Consider the following 11,051-nt stretch of genomic DNA (forward strand, 5'->3'; position numbering starts at 1 on the left):
TGGGTGAAAGAGCGAGACTCCGTCTCAAAAAAAAAAAACAAAAAAAACCCAAAAAAATTAGCCAGGCGTGGTGGCGGGTGCCTGTAGTCCCAGCTACTCGGAGAGGCTGAGGCAGGAGAATGACGTGAACCCAGGAGGCGGAGCTTGCAGTGAGCCGAGATTGCGCCACTGCACTCCAGCCTGGGCGACAGAGCGAGACTCCGTCTCAAAAAAAAAAAAAAAAAAAACCACAGTGAGATACCATCTCCTGCCAGTTAGAATGGTGAGGAAACAACGGGGTGCTGGCGAGGATGTGGAGAAATTGGAATGCTTTTACACTGTTGGTGGCAGTGTAAATTAGTACAGCCATTGTGGAAGACAGTGTGGTGATTCCTCAAGGATATAGAACCAAAAATGCCATTTGACCCAGAATCCCATTACTGGGTATATACCCAAAGGATTTTAAATCATTCTACCATAAAGACAAATGCACATGTATGTTTACTGCAGCACTATTTACAATAACAAAGACTTGAAACCAACCCGAATGCCCATCAATGATAGACTGGTTAAAGCAAATGTGGCACATATACACCATGGAATACTATACAGCTATAAAAAATAACGAGTTCATGTCCTTTGCAGGGACATGGGTGAAGCTGGAAACCATCATCCTCAGCAAACTAACACAGGAACAGAAAACCAAACACCGCATGTTCTCACTCATAAGTGGGAGCTGAAAAATGAGAACACATGGACACAGGCAAGGGGACATCACACACCGGGGGATGTCGGGGGGTAGGCGGAAAAGAGAGGGAGAGCATTAGGACAAATACCTAATGTATGCAGGGCTTAAAACCTAGATGACGGGTTGATAGGTGCAGCAAACCACCATGTCACATGTACACCTATGGAACAAACCTGCACGTTCGGCACATGTATCCCAGAACTTACACTGAAATTTTTTAAAAGGCGTTCAATACATTGACTCCTCAATTTTTTTAAAAAATGTATTATAATCTATATTTCATGTACCAGGGAGTTAGATGTTGGTATATCAGATTCAATTAGCAATTTTTGAAATTTTATACAACTGTTGTTGCCAAATCATTGAACTTTGCTTAATATCCAACAGACTCTTACTCTCCCCTTTTCACATAGAAAACTTCCCTTAAAATATTACACCTTACAGAGGTCACTAAGATATTACATAACTATAACTAAAGTGTTTTTCACATTTTGAAACATTTACTAATAGTTTGTCCTTTCAGTCTTATAAAATTTATTTCTAAAATGTTAAAAGAATATTTTCATATACAAGTTCATCATCTTTAAGACATAAAAACTAGTAACGATGGTTTCATCACACACCGGGGCCTGTTGTGGGGTGGGGGGCTAGGGAAGGGATAGCATTAGGAGAAATACCTAATGTAGATGACAGGTTAATGGGTGCAACAAACCACCATGGCACATGTATACCTATGTAACCAACCTGCACGTTTTGCACATGTATCCCAGAACTTCAAGTATAATTAAAAAAAAAATTTTTTTTAACTTGTCAGCAAAAATACTTCCAAAAGCATAGAATAACTGATACATTCAGGCTTATGCACACACAAAAACAGAGAAAGAGGGAAGAGTGAAATTTTGACAAGATCTAGCCCTTATACACATATTTAAGTGATGCTATTTGATTTAAAATGGTTCTTAAATTTATCAGCCTAATTGTTTTATTATTGATGTGAAAGATCATTCTTGGGAATAAGCACTAAAAACATATATTTGGCATGTAAATAACAATCTAATTCTTCTGTAACAGAAAAATTTCTGGCTAAGTATAAAGGAAGTACAAAGAAAGTCAGTCTCCCTAACTTTACTTGCCCTTAATCTATTTTGATAACTAAATATAAAAGAAAATATTATCCCACTGATTTATCCAAAACGATTGCATGCATTATCTGGGAAATTTCAATAATTTATTTCTATCTAGTATTAAATGAAAAAGCCAAAAAAAAGAAAAATAGTTTATCTTTATAAAATACATTTGGGGGCAGTTTAAGTAAAATTAGAATTATTATAAATTTTTTAAAAATTGGTTCAGATTTTGGGGAAACATTTGGCAATCTATATCAAAAGCCATAGACTTAAAATTCTTTTGAGGAAAATGGCAGATAGGAGACAGGTCTAATGCACAGCTCCTGCCTAGACAGACAGAACAGCGTCTGGAGACTCACACTGTGAACTTTCGCTCCAAGAACCACTGCAGGAACATACCAGGAAAACCAAAAGAATTCACAGACCCTTTCAAAGAAGCAACTTGCCACTGCAAATGCCACAAGACAGCATAAGCTTTTGGGAGTTTTACAGCCTCACCCATCACCTGAGATGACCTAAGTACTCATCCTGGCCAACATAGAGCAACATTATACCATCCTTCTACTACTGCAGCTGGCGCTCTCTTGAAAGCACCACCTCCTGGCTAGAGGCCAACCAACTCAAGTCATGACAGCAACTCATAACAGAACAACCCTGCTCCAAAGAAGGAGAAAACAACAGCTAATTCCACTGCTTACCATACGTCAGCTTAACCATATGTCCTGAGTCTGTTCACATGACAACTTCACTGCTAGCATAACTGGCATTCGAGAAAACCAGAGCACTAAACCAAACTACAACCAAGGATTCCCACAGAGTCCACTTCACTCCCCTGCAGCCTTCACTGGAGCAGGTGCTACTATCCACGGCTGGGAGACCTGAGGACAGATCATATCACAGACTCTTTGCAGACATTCCCTAGGACCAGATTGGAGCCCAGTAGCCCTGCTGGGTGGCTAGATGCAGAAGAGCGTAACAATCACTGCAGTCTGGTTCTCAGGAAGCCCCATCCCTAGGGGAAGGGGGAGACCACTACATCAAGTGATCATCTTATGGGGCAAAAGAATCTGAACAGCAGCCTGTGAGTTCCAGATCTTTCCAATGAAACAGTCTATTCAAATGAGAAGGGGAACTAAAAAAGCAGTTCTGGTAATATGACAAAATAAAGTTCTATAACACCCTCAAAAGATCACATTACCTTTCCAGCAATGGATCCAATCCAAACCAACAAGAAATATCTGAATTGCCAGATAAATAATTCAGAAGGTTGATTATTAAGCTACTCAAGGAGGCACCAGAGAAAGGTAAAAACCACCTTAAAGAAATTTTAAAAATGGCCAAGTGTGGTGGCTCACGCCAGTAATCCCAGTACTTTGGGAGGCCAAGGCAGGAGGGTCACTTGAACTCAGGAGTTTGAGACCTGCCTGGGCAACATGGTGAAACCCCACCTCTACCCAAAATAAAAAAAAAATAGCTGGAAATGGTGGAATGCACCTGTGGTCCCAGCTACTTGGGAGACTGAGGTGGGAAGACTGCTTGAGCCTGGGAGGCAGAGGTTACAGTGGGCCAAGGTCACACCACTACACACCAGCCTGGGTGACAGGGGGAGACCTCATCTCAAAAAAAGAAATTAAAAAAACAACACAGGTTATGGATGAAAAAGTCTTCAGAGAAATAGATACCATAAATAAAAGACAATCACAACTTCTGGAAATGAAAGACACACTTAGAGAAATGCAAAATACACTGAAAAGTTTCAAGAGAATTGAGCAAGTAGAAAAAAAAAAACTTCAGAGCTCAAAGACAAGGCTTTCTAACTAACCCAATCTGACAAAGACAAAGAAAAAATAATTTAAAAAAAACAGCCTCCAAGAAATTTAGGATTATGTTAAACAACCAAATCTAAGAATAATTCATGTTCCTGAGAAAGAAGAGAAACCTAAAAGTTTGGAAAATTTATTTGAAAAAAAAAAATCAATGAAAACTTCCATGGTTTTGCTAAAAATCTAGACATCCAAATACAAGAAGCTGAAAGAACACCTGGGAAATCATCACAAAAAGATCATCACCTAGGCATACAGTCATCAGGTTATCCAAAATCAAAATGAAGAAAAGAATCTTAAGAGCTGTGAGGCAAAAGCATCAGGTAACCCACAAGGGAAATCCTATAAGATTAACAGCAGATTTATCAGCAGAAACTCTGCAAGCCAGAAGGGATTGGGGTCTTACTGTTAGCCTCCCTAAACAAAATAACTATCAGCCAAGAATTTTGCATCCAGTGAAACTAAGCTTCATAAATTAAGCAGAGATAAAGTCTTTTTCAGACAAATAAATGCTGAGAGAATTCCCCACTACCAAATCAGTACTATGAGAAATCATAAAAGGAGCTCCAAATCTTGAAAAATGCCTTGAAATACACCAAAATATAATCTCCTTAAATCATAAATCTCACAGAACCTATAAAACAACAACACAATTTTTAAAAAAAGGGTATTCCAGCAACAACCAGCATAATGAATAGAATAGTACCTCACATCTCAATATTAACATTGAATGTAAATAGCCTAAATGCTCCACTTAAAAGATACAGAATGGCAGAATGAATAAAAATCCAACAACCAAGTATCTGCTGCCTTTAAGAGACTCACCTAACACATAAGGACTCATAAAAATTCAAAGTAAAGGATTAGAAAAAGATATTACATGCAAATGGAAACCAAAAGCAAGCAGGCGTAGCTATTCTTATATCAGACAAAACAGACTTTAAAGCAAAAACTAAAAAGACAAGAAAGGATATTATATAATGATAAAAGGATTAGTCCATATACCTAACATAGGAGCTCCCAAATTTATAAAATAATTACTACTAGACCTAAAAAATGGGACAGATGGCAACACAATAATTGTAGGGGACTTCAATATTCCACTGACAGCACTAGAGGGGTCATCAAGACAGAAAGTCAACAAAGAAACAATGAACTTAAACTATACCCTAGAACAAGTGGGCTTAACAGATATTTATAGAACAGTCTACCTAACAACTGCAGAATATACATTCTTTTCATCAGCACATGGAACATTCTTCAAGACAGACCATATGATAGGCCATAAAACAATCCTCAATAAATTTAAGAAAATCAAAATTATATCAAGTACCTTCTCAGAAGACCACAATGGAATAAAATTGTGAATTAATTCTGAAAGGAACCTTCAAAAGTATACAAATACATGGAAATTAAATAATCTGCTCCTGAATGATCTTTCAGTTAACAAAGATATCAAGATGGAAATTAAAAAATTCTTTGAACTGAACAATAATAGTGACACAACCTATCAAAACCTCTGGGATATAGCAAAAGTGGTGCTAAGAGGAATGTACACAGCATTAAATGTCTACACCAAAAAGTCTGAAAGAGCACAAACAGACAACCTAAGGTCACACCTCAAGGAACTAGAGAAACAAGAGCAAGCCAAACCCAAATCCAGCAGAAGAAAAGAAATAACAAAGATCAGAGCAGGACTAAATGAAAGTGAAACAAACAAACAAAAAACACAAAAAGTAAGTGAAACAAAGAGCTGGTTCTTTGAAAAGATAAATAAAACTGATTGATAGACCATTAACATGATTAACCAAGAAAAGAAGAGAGAGGATATAAATGAGCTCAATTAGAAATGAAATGGGTGATACTACAACTGATACTACAGAAATTCAAAAGATGATTCAAGGCTACCATGAGCAATGTGAACACCTTTACACACATAAGCTAGAAAACATAGAGGAGATGGATAAATTCCTGGAAATATACAACCCTCCTAAATTAAACCAGGGAGAAAGAGAAACTCGGAATAGACTAGTAACAAGCAGCAAGATTGAAATGGTAATTAAAAAGCTACCAAAAAAAAAAAATGTCCAGGACCAGATGGATTCACAGCCGAATTCTATCAGACATTCAAAGAAAAACAGGTACCAATCCTATTGACACTATTCTATGAGACAGAGAAAGAGGAAATCCTCCCTAAATCATTCCATGAAGTCAGTATCACCCTGATACCAAAACCAGAAAGGGACATAACAAAAAAGAAAACTACAGACCAATATCACTGATAAACACAGATCCAAAAATCCTCAAAAACATACTAGCTAACTGAATCAAACAGTGTATCAAAAAGATAATCCATCATGATCAAACGGGTTTCATACCAGGGATGCAGGGATGGTTTAACATACACAAGTCAATAAATGTGATACAACACATAATAGAATTAAAAACAAAAAATCACATGATCATCTCAATAGCCACAGAAAAAGCAATTGACAAAATCCAGCATCCCTTTACGATTAAAACCCTCAGCAAAATTGGCATAGACGAGACATTCCCTAAGGTAATAAAAGCCATCTATGATGAATTCACAGCCAACCTTATACTTAATGGGGAAAAGTTAAAAGCATTCCCCTTGAGAACTGGAACAAGACAAGGATGTCCACTTTCATCACTTCTATTCAACATAGTACTAGAAGTACTAGACAGTGCAATCAGACAAGAGAAAGAAATAAAGGGCATCCAAATCTGTAAAAAGGAAGTCAAACTGTTAGCTGTTCAACATAGTACTGGAAGTCCTAGACAGTGCAGTAAGACAAGAGAAAGAAATAAAGGGCATACAAATCTGTAAAAAGGAAGTCAAACTATTATCTGTAAAAAGGAAGTCAAACTGTTAGCTGATGACATGACTGTATACCTAAAAAACCCTAAAGACTCAACCAAAAAGCTCCCAGATCTGATAAATAAATTCAGTAAAGTTTCAGGATACAAAATGAATGTACACAAATCAGTAGCACAGCTATACACCAACAGTGACCAAGCTGAGAACAAATCAAGAATTCAACCCCTTTTAAAATAGCTGTAAAAAAAAATAAAACACTTAGGATTATACCTAACCAAGGAGGTAAAAGATCTCTACAAGGAAAACTATAAAATGCTGCTGAAAGAAATCACAGACAACACAAACAAATGGAAGCACATCCCATGCTCATGTATGAGTAGAATAAATATTGTGAAAATGACTACACTGTCAAAAACAATCTATAAATTCTACATGATTCCCATCAAAATACCAGCATCATTCTTCATAGAACTAGAAAAAAAACAACTCTAAAATTCATATGGAAGCAAAAAGGACCCCACACAGCCAAAGCAAGACTAAACAAAAGGAAGAAATCTGGAGGCATCCCATTACCTGACTTCAAACTATACTACAAGGCTATACTTACCAAAAGAGCATGGTACTGGTATAAAGACAGGCACATAGACTAATGGATCAGAATAGAGAACCCAGAAATAAAGCCAAATATACACAGACAACTGATTTTCGACAAAGCAAACACAAGCATAAAGTGGGGAATGTTACTCTATTCAACAAATGGTGCTGGGTTAATTGGTAAGCCACATGTAGAAGAATGAAATTGGATCCTCATCTCTCACCTTATACAAAAATCAATTCAAGATGGATCAAAGACTTAAATCTAAGATCTGAAACCATAAAAATTCTAGAAGATAACATCAGAAAAACTCTTCTAGACATTGGCTTAGGCAAAGATTTCATGACCAAGAACCCAAAAGCAAATGCAACAAAAACAATTATAAATAGATGGGACTTAATTAAACGAAAAAGCTTCTACACAGCAAAAGAAACAATCAGCAGAGGAAATGGACAGCCCATAGAGTCACAGAGTGGGAAAAAATATTCACAAACTATGCATCCAGCAAAGGACTAATATCCAGAATCCACAAGGAACTCAAACAAATCAGCAGGAATAAAAACAAATAATCCCATCAAAAATTTGGTTAAGGACATGAATAGACAATTCCCAAAAGAAGATACACAAATGGCCAACAAACACATGAAAAAATGCTCAGCATCACTAATTATCAGGGAAATGGAAATCAAAACCACAATGTGATACCCCCTTACTCCTGCAAGAATGGCCATAATTTAAAAATAAAAAAAATAGATACTGGTGTAGATGTGGTAAAAAGGGAAGTTTTACACTGCTCATGGGAGTATAAAGTAGTACAACCACTATGAAAAACAGTATGGAGAGTCCTTAAAGAACTAAAAGTAGAACTACAATTTGATCCATCAATTCCATACTTGGGTATCATCCCAGAAGAAAAGAAGTCATTATATGAAAAAGACATGTGCACAGGAATGTTTACAGCAACACCATTTGCGATTGCAAAAATATGGAACCAGCACAAATGCCAGTCAACAAGTGGATAAAGAAAATGTAAACATATATGTATACACACACGCACACACACACACATACCATGGAATACTACTCAAGCATAAAAAGGAATGAAATAATGGCATTCACAGAAACCTGAATAGAGTTGGAGACCATTATTCTAAGTGAAGTAAGTCAGGAATGGAAAATCAAACATCGTACATCTTCACTTGTAAGTGGGAGCTGAGCTATGATGACAGAAGGTCATAAGAATGGTATAATGGACTCTGGGAGCTCCAGGGGAAGGGTGGGAGGTGGGGTGAGGGATAAAAGACTACACATTAGGTTCAGTGTACACTGCTTGGGTGATGAGTGCACCAAAATCTCAGAAATCATCACTAAAGAATTTATGGATGTAACCAAACATCACCTGTTCCCCCCAAAACTACTGCAATTTTAAAAAGCTATAAAAATGTTAAAATTGTCTAACTTAAGAAGACTTATGTATAAAAAGTGTTTTAAGACACTGATTGTTTTTAGAGTAAAAGAGTGGAAGCTATCATAATATATTAGTGATGATATAATATTTTTAAAAACAGGATATAAAACTATATATTATGAAAATTTCATTTTTAAAAGTATGTATTTTAATTGGCATACACATTTGTGTATAATTTTACACATACACAATAGGACTATAAAAATAAACAAAAATAGTGTAACCTCTATAGAAGAGGATTACAGATAAGTTTAGTTTTCTTCTCCATACTTCTCTGAGTTTTCAAAAAGTTAAACTCAAAGTTTCTTTTCATTAGATAAATCTAACAAATTTAAGATAGAGTGTCTATCCAATTTTTTTCCTACTCTTCCCTTATAAAATTGTCAGCATAACTATCCATATTAGTTTGACAGTTATCTTTTCCTCCTGAATTTAATGGAAGCAACCTAATTGTAGCTAACTCTGGTGTGACAGCCACTAATGTACCATAAGTAAGTGTGAATTTACAAACAGAAAAGCAGGCACCAGAGTTAGGTATGAAGATGTGGTGTGAGTCTCCATGGCTTTCATTGGTAATGAACAGTAAAACAGCTCACTGCAGAAATAGAACACTTTCATTTCAGGCAATGAATCTGAATTAGTAAATGAGAACAAACTCCTAAACACCGTAGTTCTATTGTCCTTCTACTCTGAAGCTTTTCTTTATAAGACTCTGCTATAGTCTGAATATTTGTGTCCTCCCAAAATTCTTTTTTTTTTTTTTGAACCCCTAACCCTGACAATAATGGTATTAGGAGGTGGGGCCTTTGGGAGGTGATAAGATCATGGCTGGAGCTCTCATGAATGAGATTACTACCCCTGTAAAGGAAGCCCCAGAGAGCTGCCCTGCCCTTGCCATCATGTGAAGACCCACCTGGAAGGTAACACCTATGAACCAGAAAGCAGGCCCTCACTAGAATATCCAATCTGCCAGTGCCTTGATCTTGGACTTCCCAGTCCCCAGATCTGAGAGAAATACATTTCTGTGGTTTATAAGCTACTCAGTCTATGGCATTTTGTTATAGCAGCCCAAACTGACTAAGACAGCCGCACTCATCATAAGTTTCTCTTGTTATAAATAAATAAGCAGGGTGAAAATTGACATAGGAATACTTTACTCAGAATGCTTTTCTTCATTTAAAATTCACTCCTAGTAAGCACACCCATGCACTCTACCAAGAATCCAGGCTTAGGGACCAGCATCTAAGTGATTGTTTTTCAATCACCCATAGACCTCCACTAACCAGAAACACCCATGGAAGGGACTTTTGCACCTCACTACTCCAATCAGCATGTTAGGAGGACGTCAGTTACATGAGGTGAATGGGCAGCACTGACCTAGTATTATTTCTGATGGGATTTGAGATGTCTAACATGACACTAATAGGGTCAGATTTGGAGACTGGGTGAGATGAACACAAAGTTTAATAGACAGCTCCTGCAAGATTTATGGTCCAAATTTGCAAACCCATTGATCTCTGAGGTTATCTGACCCGAATGACAAAACCAAATCCGGTCCAATGCACAGCGTGGTTTGCAGTTTGCAGAATTAGGCCTAACCGCTGAATAAAGACTCGGAAGTTGTTGAATCTTTTGCATTTCACTGGCAGTTCTATCCCAGAGCAGTGCAGAACAGAAGTGAATAGGGCAGCCGGGAAACAGAGCCAGATAATGATTCAAGGTTCTCAGGCTGTGCAACATTATGTATAGAAAATTGCAGTCTCATTATAATCATAGTTTGAGATGTGCCAAATAGAAATTCTCAGTGAAAAAAAGAAAAAGGGAAGTTCCACTGAAAAGTTCTTTGGTGTCATCTCCTGATACAACTGTTCTATTTTTGTGTCCTGAAGTGCATTTTAAGACATCTAAAGAGACATATTTAAAGGTGTGCAGATAGTGTTTTGCAATGATTTTATGCTTATGCTATATATCTGTATGGTAGCCATCTTTCTCAAGAAGCTCAATGACACAACAAGCAAGGCACCTCTTTGCTCTCTATTGCCAAGGAGAACCTGGCTTCAAATTTCCTATTTAAGTTCCTATACATCATTATCGATGAACCACACCTAAAATCACAAGACAACTTCAAACCACAACATCCTGATGTGGTTTGACCTATTTGATTCCTTTCATATTGAAGAGAAGCAAAAAGTAAAAGGCCGGGCACAGTGGCTCATGCCTGGAATCCCAGAACTTTGGGAGGCTGAGGCAGGTGGGTCACCTGAGGTCAGGAGATCCAGATCAGCCTAGCCAACAGGATGAAAACCCCATCTCTAATAAAAATAGAAAAAAATTAGCTGGGTATGGTGGTGCATGTCTGTAATCCCAGCTACTCGGGAGGCTGAGGCAGGAGAATCACTTGAGCCCTGGAGGCAAAGGCTGCAGTGAGCTGAGATGGTGCCACTGCACTCCAGCCTGGATGACAGAGGGGGA

General features: G+C 37.4%; 1 protein-coding gene across 7 annotated transcripts in view; it reads right to left on the minus strand.

Moving 5' to 3' along the window:
- The window catches only part of LOC116463116 (utrophin-like), a 572,404-nt gene that overhangs the window by 172,912 nt on the left and 388,441 nt on the right, over positions 1-11,051 (minus strand). The window lies entirely within an intron of this gene.

This window comes from Hylobates moloch, unplaced genomic scaffold, assembly GCF_009828535.3.
Source record: "Hylobates moloch isolate HMO894 unplaced genomic scaffold, HMol_V3 SCAFFOLD_26, whole genome shotgun sequence".
Lineage (NCBI taxonomy): Eukaryota > Metazoa > Chordata > Mammalia > Primates > Hylobatidae > Hylobates > Hylobates moloch.